This window comes from Pseudopipra pipra, chromosome W, assembly GCF_036250125.1.
Source record: "Pseudopipra pipra isolate bDixPip1 chromosome W, bDixPip1.hap1, whole genome shotgun sequence".
NCBI classification, from domain to species: Eukaryota; Metazoa; Chordata; class Aves; order Passeriformes; family Pipridae; genus Pseudopipra; species Pseudopipra pipra.
The window spans coordinates 65,761,339-65,785,840 of record NC_087580.1 but is presented as its reverse complement, the minus strand read 5'-3'; the positions used below and the strand labels follow the sequence as shown (position 1 = coordinate 65,785,840).

General features: G+C 54.8%; 1 long non-coding RNA gene across 1 annotated transcript; it reads right to left on the bottom strand.

Moving 5' to 3' along the window:
• Positions 1 to 704: 704 nt before the first annotated feature.
• LOC135404378 (uncharacterized) lies at positions 705 to 24,362 on the bottom strand. The gene is made up of 3 exons (XR_010425647.1): positions 24,080 to 24,362; positions 3,002 to 3,193; positions 705 to 1,730 (listed from the first exon to the last, which is right to left on the bottom strand). It is a non-coding gene; the product is annotated as an uncharacterized LOC135404378 (long non-coding RNA).
• Positions 24,363 to 24,502: the final 140 nt, after the last annotated feature.

Below are 24,502 nucleotides of genomic sequence, written 5' to 3'. Positions count from 1 at the left end.
CCCCGTGCAGCCTCTCGGCAGGGAAGCTCCCTATGGAGGATCCCTACGGAGGATCCCTATGGAGCAGTGCCTGCTTTGTGTCACAGCCTGTGCCTTCCAGAACCAGGCAGGAAAAAGCTCCAGGAAAATCAGGCTTGCAGATGTTTGTGCTCTTCATTTGGTACTCAGAGCTGCTCCCAGCTCTCCACTTCTCCAGGTGAAAGAGAGGGAGCTCAGCTGCTCCAGCAGCTTTTCCTGCGCCGATCCGTGGTTATTAATTTCCAAGCTTTACACACAGAGCCATCCCGGAATGTGGCAATTTCCTGGCTAATCTGGAACTGGGTGCAGGTTTGGAGCTGCTGCAGCTGGAGCAGAGTCTGAGCACCAAGCTGGGGCTCCGTGGAGCAGCAGCTCCGGCTTTGCTGGCACCGGGAAGCGCATCCCGGGGACATCGGCACTGGGACCTGTCAGGGAGGGTCTGGAGTGTCATCAGCTGCCTCCATCACCATTCCAATTGTTTTCCCTGCCCCTTGGAAGCCCAGCTGGTTGCCACGATGTGCTAATTGCTTTTGTGCAAGTGCTGTCAGGGCTGGGACTGGACTTCCCAGTGCCAGACACGGCGTGCGGGCACGTTCCCGAGGCGGGAGTCAGTCCGGATCCGTCGGCACGCCGGATGCACAGATCCAGGGCTGCCACTGGACTCTGGGAATGCCTTTGGAGTGGGTGTTGGGTGCAGCCTTACCAAGTGTCGTGCCGAGGGCGCCCACATCCCATGGTCCGGATACTGGCCCCATTCCCGGGGAATCCCGTCTGGGCAGCAGCACCTTGGCTCTTGATCCAGGGAAAGGAGAAGATCTGAGTCCTGCATCACCAGAAAACAAAGGAAAATGGGCAAATTAGAGATGCACAAAAACTGCTGTTGGAAAAAACACTTTCTTTAAATACCTTTTTTTGGTGCAATTTTCAGGATTACGTGGGGGTTTTTAGGGATTTAGGAACACTCCAGCCCTGCACTTCTGCAAACACCCCTGGAAAAACAATCCACCTCCAGAGGGATTAAATGCCCAAACATCACTGCCCATCTTCCCATCCAAAGAATTAATTTTTAATTCTTTTCAGACTTTAAATTTAATTTTTAATTCTTTTCCAGCTAAATACATATTTTTAAGTCTAAAATGCCTTGCTCCAATTCCTACTCGAGCTCTGTCTGGAAATCAGGAAGCTCACGACTTCGTGATCCTCCACTCTGAGTGCCTAAAGCAGGGAAGGGGAGGAAGGATGGCTCCCATTTCCTTGTTAAAGCTGGGGGGGAAAAAGGGAAAACCAGGTGCTTAAAAATTTCCAAGGCGCAAAGCAAATGACAAAACGCAGGAGCGTTTCGTTGTTGGAGTTTGGAATAAAAGGCAGATAATTAGGAAATTGGGAGTCTATTAATTTCCCAAATTTACTCAGGCACGAAGCACTGAGCTATGGTGATATTTGCTTACCTCGTCATTATGCAAAAATATATTAGCTAATTATTTTGACTAATGCAATTAAGATATGCATATTTAGCATAAACTCCACAATAGAAACGTTCCAGTCAGCAGTTGCTGGGTTGCACTCATGGGCAGCGGAGAGGGAAAAGGGAAAAGGCTCCGTGTGGCTCCGATGGCAAACGGGAATGTCGCTCCTGCCCTGCCTGGCAGTGGGTCTGGCACAGGGATTGACTCTCCAGCACAGCGAGGTGGCACCGTGGGCACAGGTGTTACCTGTGGAGACAAGGCACTCCAGGGTATCAGCCTCCTTGCACAGAGTCCCAGGATGGTTTGGGTTGGAAGGGATTTTGAGGATCATCCCATTCCACCCCCTGCCATGGGCAGGGACACCTCCCATCAGCCCAGGTTATTCCAACCTGGCCTTGGACACTTCCAGGGATCGAGGGGCAGCCACAGCTTCTCTGGGCAACCTGTGCCAGGGCCTCACCAAGCTCAAAGCCAGGAATTTCTTCCCAATAGCCCATCTAATCCCGCCGTCTGGCAGTGGGAAGCCATTCCCTGTGTCCTGTCCCTCCATCCTTGTCCGAAGTCCCTCTCCAACTCTCCCTCTGTGCTGCTTCCCTTCCCTCTTCCAGCTCCGCCAACCTTGGGAGGGAGCCAAGGGCAATCCAGGGATTTTTCAGTACCCAGCAGTCCAGATGTGATGGGTGGGATTGGGGATGGGTGTCACGGGCCGTCCCCGAGCCCCGTCCCGAGTGTTGCGGGCAGGAAGGAGGGCCAGGAACGCCGGGAGAGCGCCCACTGGGAGCCGGGGATGTTTGGGTGCGTCCCTGAGCCGCAGCTCCAGCTCCGGCGGGCACTGGCTGTGCTTCCAGCGGGGCTTGGCGGCTCCCGGGGAGCCATGTGGGCTGTCAAATGGCTTCTGCTGTATTTTGTTGCCCTTTCAAATATTTCTCCGAGAGTGGGATGTACCATCTGGTGGCCAATCTGGCTGTGTCTGGAACAGCGCGGCACCAGCGCGGCGCCCATGGGTGCTCAGCACCAGCCAGCACCCACCACAGCGCCCACAGCACCCACTCAGCACCCACAGCGCCCACAGCACCCACTCAGCACCCACAGCACCCACAGCACCCACTCAGCACCCACCACAGCGCCCACAGCACCCACTCAGCACCCACCCACACTGCCCGCAGCACCCACTCAGCACCCACCACAGCGCCCACAGTACCCACCACAGCACCCACAGCACCCACCACAGCGCCCACAGCACCCACTCAGCATCCACTCAGCACCCACCCACAGTGCCCAGCCAGCACCCACTCAGCACCCACAGCACCCACTCAGCACCCACCCAGTGCCCAGCCAGCACCCACTCAGCATCAGCCAGCACCCACTCAGCACTCACCCAGGACCCACCCCCAGCACCCAGCCAGCACCCACCCACATAACACATCCAGCACCCCCAGCACCCACTGAGCACCCAGAGCACCCCCAGCACTCAGCCAGCACCCACCCCCAGCACCCCAGCCCCCTGCAGCACTCACCCAGCCCCCTGCAGCACCCTGCAGCAGCGGGCCCAGCAGCACTGGCAGCAGGTCAGTCCCAGCAGGGATGCCCTCCCCTCCAGGCTCCGTGCTGGGGAACAGGATGGTCCCGTGCTCTGATCCCCTGCAGCAGCTCCAGCTCAGGGCTCCAGGACCCTCCGGTCTGGGCAGGTCCACGGGCAGCTGTGGAGGCTGAGAGAGGGCAGTGGTTGGAATGGCTGACCTTTGAAGGCCCCTTCGGACCCAAAGTATTCCATGGATGTGGATGCCACATCCCTGGAAGTGCCCAAGGCCGGTTGGGTGGGGCCCTGAGCACCTGCACTGGTGGGTGGCATCCCTGCCCAAGGCAGGGCAGTGGAACTGGGTGATCTTTAGGTCCCTTCCAACCCAAACCATTCCGTGATTCCATGATTCTACACCCGCAGGACAGCAAGTCCTTCCACTGCAAACCCAGAGGCCTCCCAGTGTTCCCTCCATCCTCACCCTGCACGGGAAACACAGAGCGAGGATTTCCCCAAGCAGGGAACAATTCTGGAGCCACATCATCAAGTTTTAAAGCCCTTTCTCTGCCCCTTTATTGGTTTCTTTTAACATCTTGCACATTCAGAGTTCCTGCTGACTCCACACTCTGCTCCCTGTTCCCAGCACGCTCCGAGAGGAGCTGCCAGACAGGTTGGAGAGGGCGGATTAGACACTGCTGACGGTACCGAGAAATCCTCATTTATACCTTGCCATGGCAAGAACAGGGAAATCACTCCAATAATTCCTTGGGGATTGCTCTGAGCTTTGTTATCCAAAGCAAAAGGCCACCTTAGGTGCAGTTTTGTGCCTTGGGAATAGCCAATACTGGGACTGTCTTTGCCAGGCAGAGTTCAAGGAAATAGGGAATGGACTTGCAGGTGGGATTCCCTGCATGGCAGTGCCACAACTTGAGGTAGAAATATTGGATCTAGGAATAGGAATTGTCTGATGGCTGCAGGGTTTGGCCCTGCTTGGTTAGATTTTCATCTTATCTGGGTTTGGGGAATTTCTGTGATATAAAATTTTAAAAAGAAAGGGGAGTTGGAAATATCCAGGTGTGCTCCAGGGAAGGTGCTGGGAGGGCTCCTGGGTGCCAGTGATCCCAGCACATCCCAGGCAGGGTCGCTGCTCCCAAGGCAGTGACTGTGTCCCACCCTCTGGCAATTTCTCTTTATTCCCTGTCATTTTATAAATGCTTAACGTGCAATTTGTCTTTATTCCTTATTATTTCCTATATGATTAATACGTGTGAGCAGAGCAGCTTTGGGGGCCGGATTATTCCGGCAATCACTGGAAAGCAAATCCCATTAGGTTCCCCCGAGTTGTGCCACACATCTGACAGGGCTATCTGGCAGCACATCTCCCTCCTAGGAGGGATCTCTGCTCCCCTGGAAGCTGGAGTGAAACTTAATCGGGAATTACACCCTCTAAATACCCACGGAGGAGAGAGTGGACTTTTCAAACCGGGCTGGCGTCCCAAAGCCCTTAATCTTCTTAGGTAGTGAGGGAAAGCCGTGGAGATGAGGGGGTAGCTCACCAAGGGGGAATGAGGCTGGAGGAAAACTCCGGCTCTTCCTCTGCTTATCCCATTCTCCACTTAATTCCCCTTCCCAAGGATTTTTCAGCCCCCCACTCTCCATTGACAGCCTGCTGGAAAGAGCAAAGCAGCTCCCAGCAGCCGGCAGAGGAGGCCCTTCCTTTCCTTTTTCCCATTTAATTAATTCCACGAGGACAGGAGGGAGCCCTGGGAGTGTCAGTGCAGGGCAGCAGGGGGATCTGTGGCAGAGCAGGAATGTGGTGGGAGATCCCACGGGGGATCCCAGCGGTGCTCTGGGTTAAGGAGTGAGTGGCACTTCCCACAGGGCCTGGCAGGTCTGAGCCCATGGATGAGGAGCAGCGTGTGGAGGTGCCCCCGGAGCCCTGGGCACCTCATCCTCCCCTGCACAGTCTCTCCTGGACGCTGATAATTCCACCCTGGATGGATTTAGCAGGAAAACTGCAGAACAGCTACATCTGCTTGGCAGCTGTGGCAGCCTGGGATAGGCACAGAAATCCCACCTTCCACCTGGATTTTCAGTCAGAGGAGCTGGAATCGACATAAAAATCCCAGTGGGATAAATCTGAAGGGGGCATGGAACAGCTCGGGTTGGAAGGGACCATAAAGATCACCCAATTCCAGCCCCTGCCATGGGCAGGGACACCCTCCACCAGTCCAGGTTGCTCCAAGCACCATCCAGCCTGGCCCTGGACACTTCCAGGGATGGGGAATCCACAACCTCCCCGGGCAATGACCACGGAGGGTGAGGAAAAATGTTAAAAGCTGGGAAAAAAAGGAAAAGAAAACTTCAGCTGTGCCTTGCTGGGAAAACTAGAAAGGACACAGCTTCAAGTACTGATTATTTTTATTTAGGAAAACATTATCCAAGGGCCCCTTTCCAAGGAAAGCAATCTGGGTTGTGTCTGGGCTGAGCACACAATGTCATCCCGCTGCAAAAAAAGCAAACATGGTACCAGGATGTCTAAACAGGAATGTCATGTGGGACACACATGAAGTAATGCCTCGCTCCAGGATGGGCTCAGCTGGAGAACTGTCCCTGGCCTGGCTACAGCCCTTGGAGAAGCTGTGCAGCCACTGGAGCCGGGCCAGGGAGAGCAGCAAGAACCATCCGAGGGTGAAAAATGAGGACCTGAGAGGGGAGATGGAGCCAGTTGGGCTTGTTCAGCCTGGGAAAGGTGGGAGAAGGAAACGTGCTCTCCAGCAGAGGCAGAGCAGGAATGCGCCGTGTCCCGGCTCCCTGTGGAGGGTTGGATCCCAGGACAGCTGTCCTGGGAGGAGGGAGCTGGTGCCCTTGCCTGGCTGGGCCAGCACTGGAGCTGGTGCAGCAGAGCCGCCGGAAGCACTTCCAGCCCAGCCAGGAGGAGGTCGGGCAGGCGGGACACCGGCCCAGCCGGGGGCTCTCCGTGGAGCTCCAAGGAGGGGGAAAGGCCAGGATGAGGCAGTGGGAATCAAAGCACGTGAGAGCACTCACAAAGGAGAGAGGGGAGCTGCTCGTGGCCACTGTAAAGCTGGGAAATTACTCCCACCATCAACAGCCCTAATCCTAAGGAAGCCAACTCCGGGGTCACACCGGGGGGAGTTCGACGCTCCGAGCGCTCCTGGAACACTCGGAGGGACAAAGGAATGAACAGGAAGGATGCAGAGAGGAGTTTGGGGTTTGGGAGACCCGCTTTCACAAGGGTTTCCATTGCAATTTTGCCTAATTAGTCTCCAATAATTAATGCTGTGAGTGCAACAGAGATGGAATCAGACAAAATGCCGGTGAGGAAACCCCATGGAAGCCATCCGTCTTTGGGTAGTAATGATTATGTTCTTTTTTATTATTAAAGATCCCATTAGAAAGAATTTATGATTTTTCCCCTTTGTGAGAGAAATAATCAACATTCCGTTGGCTGCTCCCGGTTTTGGTGCCGAGCAGCCGCGGATCCGTAATTAGCCACAGTTAAAAAGAAATTTTGCCTGATTGGCTTTTGGGGAACATTATTTCCAAATTACAGCCCCGCCGATTTATTTCCAGGGAAAATACACTCCCAATAAATAACTCAAATACAGTTGGTCTGAAAAAACATTTGGATCCAGAAGAAAACACGCAGGGAAGGGAAATGACAGCGCTGAGGGTGAGGGAGGGCTGTGCCAGGGGCTGGGGCAGAGGGCTCTGCAGATTCCATCCACGTTTCCATTCGGGATGGGACCGGGATGAGCCGCTGTGTGTTTGTTCACATAAGTGATCCCACAAGAGTTTGGGCCACTTTTGAGAGCCCCAAAAGCCACCAGGAGGGACAGGAGCAAGGTGTGCTCTTGGCCACCTGGCAGGAGGTGTTCCACCTGGGAATGCCGTGGATCACACCACGGAACAGGGACACCTGTCCCGACCGGCAGGACCTGCCCCCTCCTGCACAGAGCTGCTGCCGAGGCTCAGCCACACACCCCGAAAGCACAGCACTGAAACTCCTGCTGAGGAAAGGAATGAGACAGGGGATGAGGTAGGGAATGAGCCGGGGATGATGAGGAAGGGAATGAGACAGGGGGGTGACGAGGAAAACCCGGGAACAGGTCCGTGAGCAAGCTCTGGAATTTAACAGAACACAAGCAGAGCCACAGCCAGGGAAATCTCAGGCCAGCTCAGCAATGGGCTCCTGTGTTCTGGACCAGCTCCAAGCTGGGAGAGCACATGGATGGCTCCCACTGCTCCCAGGCATGGAGCAAAGTCACATCAAGGAACTCTCCATGGATCACAAAAAAAGCAGTGGCTCCAAACTCCCATCCTGTCAGCACTGGGAAACAGGAAAGAGGAACAATGTGGTGATAACAGTGACCTCTCCCAGAGCCAGACCTGCATTCCCAGGGTGGGGAGGGGATGTTCCAGCAGAAGCAAGGCCAGTGTCTCCTGGCATTCCCAGATCCACCACTGCCCCGGGCCTCCCCTGAGCGGGCAGAGCTGCACCGTTCCCCCATGGAATGAGGTGGGCTTTGAGGTCCCTTCCCTCAGCCCCCAGCATTCCGTGGTTGCAAGGCCAGCAGCAGTGAGCAGCACAGCTCTGTGAGCTCCACGGCTCCTCCACCTGCCTGTTTGCCAAGACACAGCGCTGGCATTCCCGAGCCTGTTGTCAATCCGGTTCTGTCCGGATAGAAATAGGATATTTTCCTGGGACTGTGCTGCTCAAGGTGCAGCTTCATCCCTTCCACGGGTGCCATCTCCACAGCTGCACTTGGAAGTGCCTTTAATGGGCAGCCATTACAGGAGAAGCCATTTGGAGATCATTCCCACGCTGGGAGATTTTGTTTCCGGAGCCATCGAATGCAAATTTCGGTCTTTGCTTGTTGGGAGTTGATAAATTCCGACGGCGCCCGCCTCGAGTGAAAACATCCGAGTTTTATGCCGCCGGATTCGCTGCGGATCTTAAAGACAATGGCTGCACAAGTGCCATTTAATGTGGGAATTCAGCCTTTCATTCCCAGCCCTCGGCTGCAGAGCGGCGCGATTGGCTCCGCTCCGCTCCGGGAAGGATGGAGCGGGGAGCTGTTCCCTCGGAATCAAATGGAGCTGGTGATTTGCATGCACCTTTGGAGTCAAAATCAAACGTTTGCCCTGGCTCGGCCCTGGCTTAATTAAACTGATGAGAAGGCGCGATAGGCTTTTGGTCTGAGGCAGAAAGGATGCACAGAGCTGGAATTTGGAACAAACATAAAAAAACCTGCGCAAGGCATGGCTGGAAGTGATAAGAAATGCCAAGACTATGCATTACATGGGATCACGGGATGAAAATAGAAAATATCCTTAAAAAAATCCCGGCGTGCTGTGCAAGTGTTGTCGGAAGGGCTGGATTGGATTACAGGCTTTATGGATAATGTCCTGCAGCAGCACGGCCGGGGGCTGGCACCCGGGCCCAGGGGAGGCAGGCAAGGGAGCGGGAATTTTCCCTTGGATACGGGCCGGAGGAACCGGCGGGTTCCTGTCGGAGACGCGTTTGTGTGCGCAGATTCATTTCTGTAATGGAAGGTTTAATGTATTTTAAATGAGTTTAAATGCAAGTTCTAGAAAACAACAGCTCATTTCTGGTGAGCATCATCAGTTCAGGGAGCCCAGGGTTCTCTCCCTGTTATTCCTGTCGCTCCTGTCTCCGTGCAGGGCAGCATTTGGGAATTTTGGGCACCAGTACTTCGAGATCTTGGTAAACTGGCTTTTGTAACCTTAAAGCACAAACTTTCCTTTTGCCTTTCAAACCATCAAGTCCAGAAATGAGGAATACGGGCGTGTCCTCCTACCCCAGGTTGGCCAGAGCCCCATTCCAGGGCGTGAACTGGGGGATGAAGGACTGAATCCCACTTCCCAGTCACCCCTTGCACCCCTGCCTGCTTCACCCAGCCCATCCAGACTTGCTTTCCTCCTCTTGCTCAGGTTGCAGGTACCCAAAAGCAGGGAAGGGGTGCAGTGTTTTAAGAACACATTTTCCCCACCAAAAAAAAAAAAAAAGAGTTTATTTAAAAAAAAAAAAAGTAATTTCAGAAGGCTGTTAAAAAGAGCTGATTGAAATAGATTTTGTTTTCACAAGACCGATCGCCGGTGGAGCAGCTGAGCTATTTATAGCCCAGAGCTTTGCACTTTTAAGTTGCTTGTTTGATACCAGTAAAATAAAGAACAAAGGAGGAACGCATCTGACCTGGTTTAACCCTCCCAAACCTGGTCTCTGCTTTGCCCTGGTCACTTGGGCTGCTTCTGGGGCCGTGGGAAAGCTCCTCCAGGATTTTCACCCCACCTGGACATAAACCCTGAGGTGTCTCGATGCTGATGTTTGTTTAAAGGGTCATTTTTATAACCACCATCAAAATTCAGTGTCAGCTGCACAAGGCAGCTCCAAGGATAAAATTCCACCCCATATTATTTTCCCCTTAGGAAGAGCCCCACACTGGGTCTCCACCAGCCCACCCCATTTCCTACAGCACCACAAGAGCCAAATTTATTTTAATTTTAAATACTTTGATGTCGGGGGACTTGGCTCTTGTACAGCCCTGAACTTCCAGCAGGAGGGAACAGTTTCCAGGACTTCTAACTTGCCTTGGTTTCCCACTGTTCTCCGGGATTTGCATTCATCTCAAGGGGGAGCTATTCATTTCCAAGTGGGATTTTCTCCCAATCTTGGGCTCGCTGCTATTCCAGGAGTCACGCAAGGCTCAGCCCCTGCAAACCAACCCCTGCATCTGCTCTGGGAAGGACTGGTGGGAATGGGAATGGAGGGGCCAGGCAGCACAACTCCAGCTGATTTGGGAAGGGGAGAGGAGGAAGGAGGTCTATCTCCTGTAATATCCAGGGTGTCACCTTGGAACCAACCCAGGCCACAGGAGGGCTTCTCCCATCCCAGTTTTGCTCCAGGAGCCACCAGGCTGGGGCTTAAATCCGAGCATCAGCTAATGAGGTTAAACCCGTGTGAGCACAAAGCCCAGCTCAGCCTAAACCCTGTGAGCACAAAGCCCAGCTCAGCCTAAACCCTGTGAGCACAAAGCCCAGCTCAGCCTAAACCCTGTGAGCACAAAGCCCAGCTCAGCCCCACTGCTGTCACAGCGTGCCCAGGCACTGGGAGACACGTGGAACTGGGGGTGAGAGGAGATGTCCTGTCCCCGGGGCAGCTCCAGCCAGGATGGGAGGGAAACGGGGCCATCCAGCTCCGTGTGATCCCCTCGGATCCCAGACTAGCACGAAGCCCCTCCCGAGCCCCCTGGATGCGGCACATCCCTGAAATGTGCACGGCCATCCCGCCTCTCCCGGCTTTTAGGGCTGCCAGAGTGTCCTGTCCCTGACGGACAGGGCCCTCGGGTACCCTGGGGTGCCCAGCACAGCTTCTTGCCAGGGGTCAGATGGAGCCAGGGATGCACAAACATCCCAGGGCTGAGGAAGGCGCCGGCTGCAGCCTCCAGGCTACTCCCGGTCTGCGCCAATCCCGGGATTTAATGCGCTTTCCGAGGAGACGCGCCCCCCCCTCGCGCTGTTCTGGTTTGGTGCCCAGAACATCTGGTCACCCTATAGCCTTTTTTTAATCCAATCGCTCCCTTCCCTCGGCACACTCCCGGCCGCCGGCGGCTGAGCGGGCACCGGGAGCCAGCGGGGCCCCTCCCGGCCCGGGGGCTGCCGGGGGCATCCCAAATTCCGCCTCCGCCTGCACGGGGCACGCTCCCCCCGGCTCGGACACGGGATTCGGCTCCAGCCCAGGGGAAGGCAGTTCGCTGGGTGTTTTTGGGGCCACGCGGCACTGAGTGCCCGGGGCAGCGTCCCTGCATCCCGCCGGGCCTGGATGGGCACCGGGAAGGGCAGGGCTGGAATGGCCCCCCCGCCGCGGGCGCGGCCCCTGCACAGCCCAGCACCGCTCCGGACACGGGCTGGGGGCTCCCACAGGGCACCCACAGGCCAGGGGGACACCCCGAGGGAGCAGCACCCCAGGATCACCCCAAGGAACCACCACAGCCACCGTGACCCCCCGAGGGGGAGCGAGGCACCGAAAATCAGCCGAAATCAGAACATTTAAAACCCCACACCGAGCCAGCCTGGTCCCCCTTCCCTCAGCCACGACATAAGTGTTCCAAGATGTTCACCCAGGCATTACACACCAGTGTGGGCCCTCAGCCTGGCACAGAACAGCACAGGCTCTGCTATTTGGGAGTGATATTTGAAATCCTACCCCCCAAGGAAAGCGTCAGGCAATAACATCCTGTTTTCCACGGAGAGCGTTCCCCGGGCCCAGCAGTGGGAAAAGGCTCCTCATTCCTTAGCAAAGCATGTAATGCAAAGCCTGAGCACTAAACCCTCCTGCTTCACACCGCACACGGACTGGGAAGCAAATATTTCTCCAACAACATCACCACATGGAAAGTGTTTGGTGAATCTCCAGCCTTCCCACAATATTGTTTTGGGAAAAAACAACCCAACCTGGTGGATCAGCGTCGAGCTGGGAGGGAGAGCAGCCACTGCTGGCAGCTTAGCTGGTGCTTTTCAATGGAAAAGGGGAGATTTAGGGGGGATATTGGGAAGAAATTTTCCCTGTGAGGGTGGGGAGGCCCTGGCACAGGTTTCCCAGAGAAACTGTGGCTGCCCCTGGATCCCTGGAAGTGTCCAAGGCCAGGCTGGAACAACCTGGGATAGTGGAAGGTGTCCCTGCCCATGGCAGGGGGTTGGAATGAGATGGACTTTAAAGTCCCTTCCAGCACAAACTGTTCTGTGATTCAGACTGTGATTCCATGAAGAATTCCCCACAAGATGGCACTGCTCCATCTGCTTTTCCCAGAACAGAGGGCTGGGATCCCACACGGCTGGAGAGACACAGCCACAGGATCCTGGGAGAACCACGGAGTGCTTTGCATGGGAAGGGACTTTAAGGATCACCCGGTTCCACTCCCTGCCATGGGCACAGACACCTTCCACAGCCCAGGTTATTCCAACCTGGCCTTGGGCACTTCCAGGGATCCAGGGGCAGCCACAGCTTCTCTGGGCAACCTGTGCCAGGGCCTCCCCACCCTCACAGCCAGGAATTCCTTCCCAATATCCCATCTATCCCTACCCTCTGGCACTGGGAAGCCATTCCCTGTGTCCTGTCCCTCCATCCCTTGTCCCAAGTCCCTCTCCAGCTCTCCTGGAGCCCCTTCAGGCCCTGGAAGGGGTCCCAAAGCCTCACCTGGGAGCTGCCACCCTCCCACCCCGGGAACGCCGTCCCTCCGAGGCTGGAACGGAAAATCTGACAGATGGTTTAAAGAAACCCAAAAAAGCAATTATCAAAGGGGATGATTTTGGAACATTTCCTTTGAAATCCAAGTTTGTTTAGCATTTTTAGCAGCTGAAATAATTCTCCGAGCATCTGATGGGAGCTCCGAGTGCTTCCTTCCCTCCTCCCGGCGCCAAACCCTGCTCCCCCAGGCTGGCGCTGGCACAGCGAGGCCCCTGCTCCATTGCCACTGGCAGTTTTCATTGGATAAAGGTTTTTCAGCCTTCCCACACGACCCAAACACAGGTGAGGGGCAACTTCCCTGTTACACCTTCTATTCACAATAAAATATTCACTAATAAATAATAACAGGGAGGAACTTTTCCCTAAATTCAGGTGCAGTTCCTATGGAGACAACAGCACCAAAATCCAACAGGAGATCCCAGTTCCTGTGGATTTCCTGCCTGTACCTGGTGCCCACCTTCCCCACGGAATCCACCTGAGCCCCCACACCCCAGGTGCTGCCCATGGGATGAATCCGGACGTGGCGTCAGCAGCTCAGGGGATGGATCTCTCCCACGGGAGCTGCCAATGCAGGCAAAGGACACTCCAATTTCCCGTGTTGAAAACCTCTGGAGACACTACACACCCAATGGGATGAGTCTCAGAAAAGAGGATAACAAGGCCCTGAAGGAGATTAAAGTTCGCTCCTCCTGGTGCGAATCCGGAGGAGGAACCGGCTCTAATCCCGCTCCAGAGGGAGATCCAAGGCCTGTCAGTCTCCTAAGCCATGTTCATTTGGGCTCAGCTGGGAACCCTCCGGCTCTGCAGCTCCTTCCCAGTGCCATCCAGGGGGACAGAGAGGGCTCTGTGCCAGGAGCACACTGCCAGGGCTGGAGCATCCCTTGGGAAGGAGCTGCTGCTCCCTGGAGCACCAGGGCCCGGAGTGCTCAGGGCTCCTGCCACTGCCTCAAACAGCAATCCCGGGGGTGTCCAGGGAATTCCCACCTACACAAGGGGCAGAAAGAGAGCCACAGCCCCATCCCTGGGTGGTTGATGCAAAAGATTATCTTCCCATGGAAAAAGGAAGGATAACTGAACATTCCAGCTAAATAGGGGGAAAGAAGAAGAGGCATTTTGAGTTTTCAGTGGGGTTATATCCAGGTTGGAGCATTTTTATTACTATTATTATTATTAGCATAGACCCAAGTTTGAAAAACCCCAAATGTCCCGGGGTGGATCTAAGCCCTGTGGAAATTAAAGCAGAATCCGATGGGATCACAAACTCCCAGCTTTTGGGGAGTCTTTTGGAGAAGTGCTGTGTGGGAACCAGCCAGGCTTGGTGAGGAATGTGCAGTGTGTTCCAAGGTTTGCTCCAGGAGGAGCAGAGGTGCTGCCAGTGGCTTTGGAATCCACAATCTGTGTCCATCCCACGCTGACCCAAAGGAGGGAATCACACCCAGAGCTCCCACTCCAGCACATGCGAGAGGAATTCAGCTCCAAGCATGAGAAAAACAGTTTTCCTGAGCTCCTGGTGGATCCCTGGGCAGATCCCAGGGCGGGTGGTGGGGCAGGACACGGGGGATCCCACAGGAAGCTGCTCCCTGGCTTTCAGGGAAACCTGGAGCAAGTGCTTTCAGGGGAAAAGGGAGGAAACAGGATTGAGCAATAACTGAAATGCAGCCTCGGGGAGCTGGGGTCAGGTTTCATTCCCAGCTCCATAAAGGAAGGGGCTGCCTAAATGCCCAGGGATTCCCAAACCAGTGCCCAGACCAGGATTCATGTCAGCACCTGGGATCCAGCACCATCCCTAGAAAAACTTAATACAGTCTTGGAGCAACTTCCAGGTGTGAGACTTGGTTTTTTATTTTATCAGGACTCTGATGGAGGTACATCAATGATTTCCTAGGACTGAGCCATAAAATAAAGCTGATTTAATCAAGGAGACTCAATCAGGAATGCCCAGTGGGAAGAGGGGGGGGGACGAGTTTAGGAGGACACTAAATCTTTGTGGATTTTGGGGGGTGACCAAATCAGGCAGAGATATGACAGAAATTCCACCATTTCCACTGGCTTTCCACCCACCCAAACTCCCGAGGCGCAGCGAGGGTCCCCCAATAACCCTCGTTATCCCAGTGGCTCCAATGCCTCCCGGAAACGCTCCCAGCCGGGCTGGAAAAGCAGCAGTTCCCTCGTGCGAGAGGAAGCACCAGGCTGGAAATGGGGGCTCCCGGCGAGAGGCTGGAAGGTGGTGCCAGGTGTGCGGGACACGGCACGGGACACGCGGGAAGGATGGAGCCGCCGGACGGGCGCCGGCAGCGAGCGGGGCTGAGCGAGCCGGGCAGCCGGAGCGAGGGTAATGCAATTACACAGCACGGGCAGGCCAAGCAGCACTAATCCCAAACGGATACCTGCAGGGAGCACGAGCGGGAACAGCTGTCGGACAACACGGCAGGAGCCACACGCACGCCCGGCTCCGCAGGCTCCGGATCGCCGCGCGCCGCCCGGAACACGGGATGCTCCAGGAGAACAACACCCATCCGTCGTGCAAACTGGGATGCTCCAGGAGAACAACACCCATCCGTCGTGCAAACTGGGATGCTCCAGGAGAACAACACCCATCCGTCGTGTAAACCATGCTGCCAACTCAGCCAGTGCTGGGACAGCCTGCGGAGGTGCCGCGTTGGAGAGGACTCCTCCGTGATTCCCTGACCTCCCCATATTCCCAGTTCAGCTCCCGGGCTCAGGGGGCACAAACGCCTCGTGCCCAGGGAGTGCTGTTGGTGTTTGGGTGGGTCCTTTGGGTATTTGGGAGTTACTAAATAAGACAGAACCACGGAGCAGCGTCTCTGCCCTTGGATGGCTCTGGGAATCTCTGGCTCTGTGACCAGGATGGATCCATCTGAGGGTGGATCCAGCACCGTCAGAGCACATCTGACTACAGAACCCATAAGATCTTTGGCACATGTTGCTGAGCTTTAGTAACCTGGGCTTTATGTACACCTGATTCTCAAGGCTGTTCCACTCATCCCCACATTTCGGGGAATGACCAGGGTGACTCCAGGGATGTCTCAGCACATGCTGGCTGAGGGGCTGTCCCGTGGCCCAGGGTGGGGTGTTTGCTCTCACTGCCAGGAGGGAAACAAGAAAAGCAAAATATTTCCACGTATCCACTCAAATATTTGTAGAAATCAGCCCCCAAGACACAGGGCCCCTGAGACTGAATCCAGGTGCCACATTCAGCTTTGCCAAAGGCACTGGGATTTTTGCACCAGGAGGGCCATGGCTATAGGTCAGGACCCATCAGAGGGGGCAGAAATCTGAGAGGAGATGGGTTTTTGGGAGGGATCTGAGGGGTTCAGCCGAGCCCCACATGGAGCCACGGCGCCATAAACAACTCCAGTGGAATTCTTTGGAAACTATTGGCCCATGTACATGCTGCCATGTGTGTCCTGCTTTCAGGAATTAATGTCTTTTCCTCCTGAGCTACCTACTGCTGTTTATTAATGACATTCTGGTCATCATTCCTGAGGGCAGGAAGGCAGAACTAAATCTGGCTCCGTCTTCATGGCAATGATTCCCACTCTTCAGCCCCAGTTTCCACTCAGGCTGCACCAAACGGGGATGAAAATAAAGAGAAGGAGTGTTTGCTGCTGATAAGGAATTATGGAAGGCTCTGTTTTCATGGGATCATGGAATGCCAGAATGGCAGAAGGGTCAGAAGGGACCTTAAAGCCCATCCAGTGCCACCCCCTGCCATGGGCAGGGACACCTTCCACTATCCCAGGTTGCTCCAACCTGGCCTTGGACACTTCCAGGGCTGGGGCAGCCTGTGCCCGGAGCAGATCCCATCGGATCCAGGGCTGGGCACCCTCTGGAAACAGGAACCACACTTTGACTTTCCCCAAGGGGCCCCAGCGTGACTCCCCAGCCCAAACACTGCGGCTCCAGCAACAATTCCCACTAAAGGAACGCCGGCGCTGCTGGATAATGTGTGGAGGGTAAAGGAGGCATTTAGAGGATGGAAAACTAATTGGTTTAGGAATCAAATTTGAAAAATGCAGCATCTTCCCGGAGCAGTGGGAGCACAAAGCCTCCGATCTTAATGAGCTGCCTCCGAAGGAGGCGGATGTGTCATATTCCTCCGCACGAGTTTGCATTAGGAAGCTGCTGGGATGGGAATAGTCATTACCTGCTTCCCACAAACACACTGGCTCCTCCCGAGCGCGATTACCCGAGGATGGGGCCGGAGCAGCCGCCGGGGTGTGCAGGTGCACGGCGGAATGTCTGCGGAGCTGCAGCGGCTCCGAGGAGCGGCCCACGATGGATATTAAAGGAGTCTGGGACACTCCGAGTCCTGATGGCTCAGATCACATTCCTAATGAGCTCGTTTATACCCCTGCAAACATCTTTTCCTCATAATTCCTCTGGAACTGTGAGTGCAGCAGCTTCGGGGGGAGTGAAGGTGTGGAAGTGCCATCGGCCGGCCGGGATACCCTGGATCAGCAGTGTCCCACCCCTCGGGAAGGGAGCCAGGACCCACAGCCATTTTAGTGCCAAACGATGAAACAGCAAGCACGGGCTCCTGCTCTTCCAAATCCATAGGCCAAACTGGATGGAAATGAGGAAAACCCCAGCTGGATGTTGTGTGTGCCCGTGTCCCTGCCCCGGCAAATCCTGGGAACCCCCTTCCCAACCTTCGCTCCCCCAGCTCGCACCACACTGGGCTTTACAGATGTTTGCCCTCCTTGTTATTTAAGATTAAAATCCCTTTCGTGGCAAATCACATCCATTTCCCCAAGTACAATTCCAGGACTTTTCCCCACCTTATGTCCCCGGCGTTCCCAGAGCCGTTAACGAACTTGCTGACGCTCATTAGTGCCAGTGTTGGTTTGTCTGAAGCCAGACTTGGCAGCTGCCTTCTTAAAACCAGCAGCAGGAAAAAGATCCCCACTTCGGCCTGGATGTTTTGGAAATAATTTTGTTTTCATGCCTCTGTTTATTTTTGTCTCCAGCTTGCTTTTACAAATGTGGAAAACCACAGAGAAATGGGACTTCTGGGCTCCTTCAGCCAGGGGAATCCTTCAGGCTCCGTGTGGCACCATGAGAGCTATTTATAAACCATAATAAACAGGGCATTGATAGGGAATGTTTGAGTGTTTCCAAAGGAGACACTGCTCTTTACATGAATGGGGAGCTGGGAATCCAGAAAAACTGCTTGCAAATAACAGGAAAACTCTCTGGAAACATGGAAAGAGTGGTGTTGCCACCCCTGGACAGGAGATCGATGCCCCAGGGCTGTCAGTGTTCCAGAGGCACGTGGAAAATGTCCTTAACAACACACTTTAGCTCCTGGCCAGCCCTGAAGGGGTCGGGCAGTCGGGCTGGATGGTTGCTGTAGGTCCCTTCCAGCTGAAAATATTCCACTCCATCCCATTCCCTCTGGCAGCCGTGGCCACAAAAGGCCAGGCAGCCCCTGCCAGGTGGTTTGGAGCATTTCAGGAGCCGCTCCTTCCCTTCCCTCCCTGGTCAGGGAGACGGGAGCTCCAATTCCCAAGCAGGGCAAAGCCAGGACTCGTGTCCCTGGCGGCCTGGCAGATGCAGAGCTTGGAAAAGCACTTGGAAAGGTCAGGAGAATACATTAAACCCGTCTCCTGGCCACCTCAGCAGATGCTGGTGGGTCTTTGTGCCTGGGAACCTCGGGCAAAACGGCCCCTGCACCCCCTGGGCTCATCCCATGTGCCTGTGGAGCGGGGCTGGGCGGGACAGCGGCACCTTCCCCAGGAACAGGGAAAACCAGGCATCCTGCTGGCTGGATGTCAGGGACAGAGGTGGGAACCACAGAGATGGGAGTCAGTGCTGAGGGTGGATTACTGGAGAGCACCCAGACATGGCACTGCCTGGGCGGTTTATCGGGGAAAACCCCAGTTTGGGAGTTTGAATCCCACCCTCTGGATTTATTTTTTAACTATTGGCATCTCGGGGTTTGAGCCTCAGTGGTTCAGCCCCAGAGTCCTGCTGGTCGTTCCCAGCATGGAGCAGACCCTGTGCTCAGGGGGGCACTGTGTCCTGCCCCTCCCTGTCCTGGGATTCCCAAAAAGCACCAGCAGCCCAAGGAGGGGGAGGAGGCCTTTCCTGGGACACCCCAATCCTCTCCTGTGGGGGAGCTGTGGGTGGCAGTGGTGGAGGGAGCCCCTCACACCACTGCTGGTGCCGGGAATGGGAGGGGGGGCAGGAAGGCAGCTCTGGAAATGGAAAATATTCCTTTAATTAAGAAATAAAAGCTCCCCATCCTGCTCCCAGCTCGGAGTGCGCAGCCCCGCTGGATTCACGGAGGGGCGAGGGAGAGCAGGATGTGGCCAGTGGCTGGAAGAGATAAGCCATATGTCTGCACGCTCCGGAATGTGGAACAGGGATAATTACGTGACATTCCCCCGATAACAAACCCCCCCCGTGACGGGCGGCGGCAGCTTTTCACAGGGTTGGTGTTTGCAGGGAAACACGGGCGTGAAAGCGGAGAGCACGGGGAGCTGTTCCAGACGGAGCACGGAGGGGCAGCTCCTCGGCCCTGGGGAGCCGGGGGTTCCGAGGGTGCTTCCAGAGCCATGGAATGGTTTGGGCCGGAAGGGAGCGCAGGGATCGTTCCAGGCACTGTCCACCGGCACAGGCTGCTCCGAGCACGTGCTGAGCACAACGTGAACACCCACCTGGGGTCAGGTTGGAGCCAAACAGCGGGAAAAAGGCTCCCGGGACAGGGACCATCCTCCCCCCCAAGTCCAGGCCCTCCCGGGGCATGGGGCCATCCCTGCGTGCCCTCAACTCTGCCCAGCTCCACGTGTTTACATTCCTTCTGCTTAATATCTCTGTAATCTTCCCTGGCATCATCCACTCGGAATTCTTCTCCTCCCACTTCACACTTTGGAGGAGCCTTCTGGTCCCGCAGCAGATGCATTGTGAAGCCTCTCCTTCCCCGGCGCCTGCATATGCTTCATTAAAAGTGTTTGTTTCCTTGAGCAGCTCCAAGTTGGGATGTGACAAAAAAAAAAACCAACCACGATCCCAACTTTTTTGGACTTTGCCTGGCAGCCCCCGGGCCCGGCTCCAGGCTCCCGGGGTGCCCGTGTCACCCGCTCGCTCCGTGCCAGCGGCTCCCTGTCCTGCCGGGAGCGGCTCCGACGTGCTCCCGCACCCAAAGATAGAAATTGGGCTTTTTTATCCCCTGCACATGAAAGAACATGGTGGGAGGTGCCAACTGGGAGCAGCAGAAACCGGGATGGATTTCACCGCCGTTGCCTAGTGATGGGAATGCGGCAGGCTGGCAATTCCCAGCCCCCCTGGCACGGGAAAGGGTGGTCCGAGGGGACGGGGCACACGTGGGACACCCCAGAGCCCGGGGGTCACCCTCAGGGTGAGCTGAGGCAGGGCCAGGCACGGATCCCAGCTCTCCTCAGGGGTGCCCTCAGCGCTCCCGGGGGCTCTGTGGGTTCCTGCAAGGATACTCTGGGAAAACATTCCCCCAAACATTCCCGCCAGGTGCTATCGGGAAGCCCTGCCCGGCTCTGGTGAGACTCTGCTCCAGACCCCCTGCACAGAGCCAGAACTCCTGCCTGGATTAACAGCCCCGTGCACAGGTTTTTATGGAATGGCTCTGGACACAGCTGCCATTCATAAAATACCCCAGCCTGGACTTTTATTCCTCTTGGAAAAGGGATTTGGTTACAGTTCCTACAAATGTGGGGATGTTAAAAACAACAGTGTCCCGCAAGCCCTGACACATATGGGATGTTAACTTCCATAAAGCATGTAAGAGTATCCCAGGTTGTGGAATTCCACATCCTTCACAACAGCAGGATTATCCCACATTTCAGGATGCTTCCCACTGGGAAGCAATGCCTTTGTCCTGTCTTTGTCATGGACTGGGCTGCTGAGGGAGAGGTGTCCTGACCTGGGTGCCACTGGGTGGCAATTCACACCTTTCCCATTTAGAACTGGAATTGCACCTGGGAAAACTCTGCCCTTCTCCCAGTCCCTGCAAAACCAGTGGGGAGAGCCCTGGCTGGCTGAAGGGGGGCTGCACCCACCATCCCACCCTTCCTTCCATCCACCCCGTCCCACCTTGGCTTCCCGACAGCGGGAAGCGAGGCAGGAGCTCCATCCATGGCATTCCATCACCGTGGCTCTGGCAGGGAGGAACAGATGCTGTTCCTGCTCCCGCTGTCCTGGAACCTGCTGAACAATTTGGGGGTGATGGATGAGACGCTCCGAGATGATTCCCAGCCATGCCGTGGGTGGTCCCGGGAAAGAGCCCCCCACCCTTCCCACAGGGAGAGCTCCAGAGGGGACCCACCGTGGTCCCAGCCCAGCTCTGGAGCCCGTGGCTGCTCCGGGCTGGGAAGAGCCTGGTCTGCCTCGAGCTCTGGGAGACACTCAGCCCATCCAGCAGCACGTCCAGCGGGATCTGCAGCTGCTTCAGAGGGGTCTGCCCTGCCCCTTCCCAGCCCCAGGCCAGCTGGAAATGACCCTTTTAGATAAGATTCGCTCAACAGTTCAAAAAATCCCCAAACATTTGTCCTTATTTCACTTACAACAGTAAAAGCCAGTGCAATTCCCAAGCTGAAATCTAATTAATTGCAGTTATTTGTCCTGAAGTTGATGGATTTACTCCCATCCCTAAGCACAGGATGGAATCCTGTCAAGGTTGTGCAACCCTTTTCCCTGTCACTGGTTTTCCAGGGCCCAGTTTTCCCCGTGCCTGGGGCAGCCACAGGTGGTTTTGGCAGCGAAGCATCACCTGCCTGTGGCTTCCAAAGCCCAAAACTCCAAGGAAAAGGCAGGAGCCGCAGTCTGACACTCGCCAACTGCTCGGATCCTCCCTGTCACTGGAAGTCGCCGTGCCCCCGACTGTTCCCGAGCTCCACATCCCATTTTTCTGCTGTCTGGAATGAAAAATGCCGGCACACGGCTCCTTCCCCCGGCAGGTACCGCTGTCGAACATGTTGCCTTCCCGACATGACACGGAGCCTAAAAACTCACAGAGAGACTAATTACTGCAGAAAATTCCAGCAGAGCCCCTTTCCTGGCGCTGGAGCTGACAGCCCCCAGCCCGGCCCCCCGCCCGGGAGAGCTGTCACTGTGTCCTGCTCCGGGATCCAATGGGAATCCTGCGGATCCCACTGGGATGGGGGCTCACGAACACGAGGATTCAGCCCCGCGGGGCTGCCTGTGAGACAGATCCAGCAGCATCCAACCACCCAAACCAAGCCTAAAATACTTATAATTAAAACCTGCCACACCCCTCTGCTTCCCGTCCTTCCCAGGAATAATGTTGATAAATACAGACATATAAGAATAATAAATCCTTGTATAAAACTGCAACTAAATTAATGCCACAAGAGCTACAAATAAACCTCCGACTGGAAGATCTGATATAAAAGCAAAGTGCCAGGAGATAATTGATCTGGAGGCTGAGGAATTAGCTCCCATTTACCTAGATGAGGTATAATAAATGTAATGTAGATCAGTCACATCCGTGTAGCTCTAATTTCCTCGGAATCGGGAAATAATGCCACATGAATTCCTTTAAAAAGCCATTTTGCCCAGGAAAATTGAACTGGGAGAGCATATTGTTTCTGTGAAATATTGAGCTGTGCAATCAGAGCCACTGTGTGCTCTGAGCAGAGCTGGGGGGGACCCACCTTCCCTCCCCTCAGAGCTGCCGTGGAGGGGTGTGAAAGCTTCCATTTCCCACGCCAGAAACGGGGGGAATTCCACCAAAACACCCCCAACGTTTGTCTCCCTCTTTATCCTTCCACACTGAAATGGGATAAGCAGAGAAGCCACCCCGAATGCCCTGTTCCTTTTGGGATGAGCTACTCAGGGAGCTGACCCCGGCCGTTAGTAAAACACCGCTGTTAAAAGCCACTGATAATTCCCAGGAATTGCTTCTGTGGGATCAGATCCCAGCACACTCTGCCTGGCAGTGGAGCCACCTGAGGGACGGTGTCGCTGGGGTTTCTCCACCTTTCCTGGCTCGAGCAGCAGCTCCAAGGCTAAATCAGGCTCTTCCCATCATCGGTTTGGCACTGAAGGGATCAGAGCCTGGGATGTGTGGAAAGCCAGGCTGGACAACCACAGGGCTGGGATTATTGCTTAGATTTGGGTTAATGTTTGGTGACTGAAATGCCATTTTTGCAGGACAAAAGGTGTTTTGGTGCCTGACCCACCATCAGAGGATGATCCCATGCCTGTGCTTCCCTCGAAACCTCCATCCCCACACAGGACTTTGCGCTTACAGAGATATAAACCAGCAAAAATGAAAGAGAAACATTTTAAAAAGGGAGAAAAAAAATTAATATTTCCTAGAAGTTCATTTAAGGGGAAAAAAAGGCATTTTCCCAGGGAACGGTGTGTTTGTGGTGTGTTTCTGTGCCTGAGCCCGTGCAGGGAGAAAAATACACATTCAAAAGGGGAGGAAAAGTGCCAGAGCCATTTTTATTGTCTGGTTTTTGGCAAGATGCTGCAAGTTGGAGACTTCCCCCAGTGTTAATAACACAGTGTTAGTGACACACGGCTGCTTTCCCGGAGTTCAACCTCCACGACTCGGGGAATTTGGGACATTCAGGTCTGGTGGGGGACAATTTGGGAAAACAAAAGCCTTCAGAAAAATCCAAACACTGAAAATATTCATGTCATGGAAAGCCCCAAATATTTCAGTTTCAAAGCATTGATGTGACCTGATGGAATTGAAGCATTTTGGCCATTAAATGTTATTTTAGATAGGGAAAAATGCAATCCTCAAATTAAGTGGAAAAGCAATTTTTTTCCAGTTTGTTTGTGAATCTGTTCAGAATTCTTTCACTGAAAATTTTAGGGGGGAAAAAAGTGTGAAATGCTCTGTAAGTTCTGTGTCTGCTGTCAAGCATTTGGAATTCAGGGAATAACTCAGATTTGGGGGGACACAAGGAGGGAGCCCAAATCTGGCCCGGCTGTGTGCTCAGGAGACCCCTGGAAGGTGATCTTTAGTGTCTGGAGAAATTGGGAAGCTCCACAAATCCCTGCTCCTCAGTTTTCAACCGGATTTTTCAACTGGAGGCTTTTCCACAGGGGACACACCAAGGGAAAAACAACATTGGAGTCAGAACTGAGGTACTCCCAGAGACAAACGTGATTAATGGGACAACGGTGGAGAGTTGAGGCAGTTCCTGCCATTTCCCACTCTCCAGGGGCTGGTTCTGCTCCCATCCAACACCAGCTGCAGATTCCTCAGCACCATTAGTATCCAATCCAGGAATATGACATTTGAAACCCTCTGTAATTATGGAATGAGTCGCATTAATTTAATCTTAAATAGCCTTGTTTCTTGATTGAGGGAATTTTGGTGGAGCGGGTTGTGTACAGGCTCACCTTTCCCTAAATATATTCCCTACATGTATTCCCTAAATATATTCCCTAAATATATATGCACTCACACAGCGCTCCCAAGAACATCCTCAAGTTAATCATGTCCTAATTAATCAATGATCAAGTCTTATTAAAGGGGGTCACAGAGCTCCTGATTCCCCCTTGCATTCCCATCCAAGCTGCTGCAGGACACACGTGAGGAATTAAGGGACAAGTTCCTTAATCTGCACAAAGGGAAGGATTAAAATTAATCAATTAAAATCCAGATTACAGCTAAATTATATATGAGGGGAAAAAAACCAGGAAAGCCCACATTTCTTTGGGAAACCTGCCCCGGTGCCCCACAGACAGGTTCTCCTGGATTTAACACAGTTTTTAAGCGATTGAGATGTACTTTTCCCGCTCTCCTACCGTTTTCCAGCCGGGAACAGCGAGGGTGTTGCGGCCGCACTTCCCAGCTCCAGGCGAAGCTCCAGGACGAGGGTTTTGGGGTCTCCCACCCCAGAGGTTCTGTCGAGGCTCCGTGACCCGCGGGGGGTGACACGCGTGTCCCCGAGCGCGTTCCCGGCCACTCCATTCCCGGCCATTCCCGGCCATTCCCAGCCATTCCCGGCCATTCCATTCCATTCCCGGCCGTTCCCGGCCATTCCATTCCATTCCCAGCCATTCCCGGCCACTCCATTCCCGGCCATTCCCGGCCGTTCCCGCGCGGCTCCGCAGCGCCACCTGCCGGCGGTGCCCGGGACTCGCAGGGGCGGGAAAATCGGGCGGGAAAAGGGGGCGGGAAGGCGCCATTGCCGCGGCTGAGGGCAGGGGCTGTGAGGGACCCCCGAC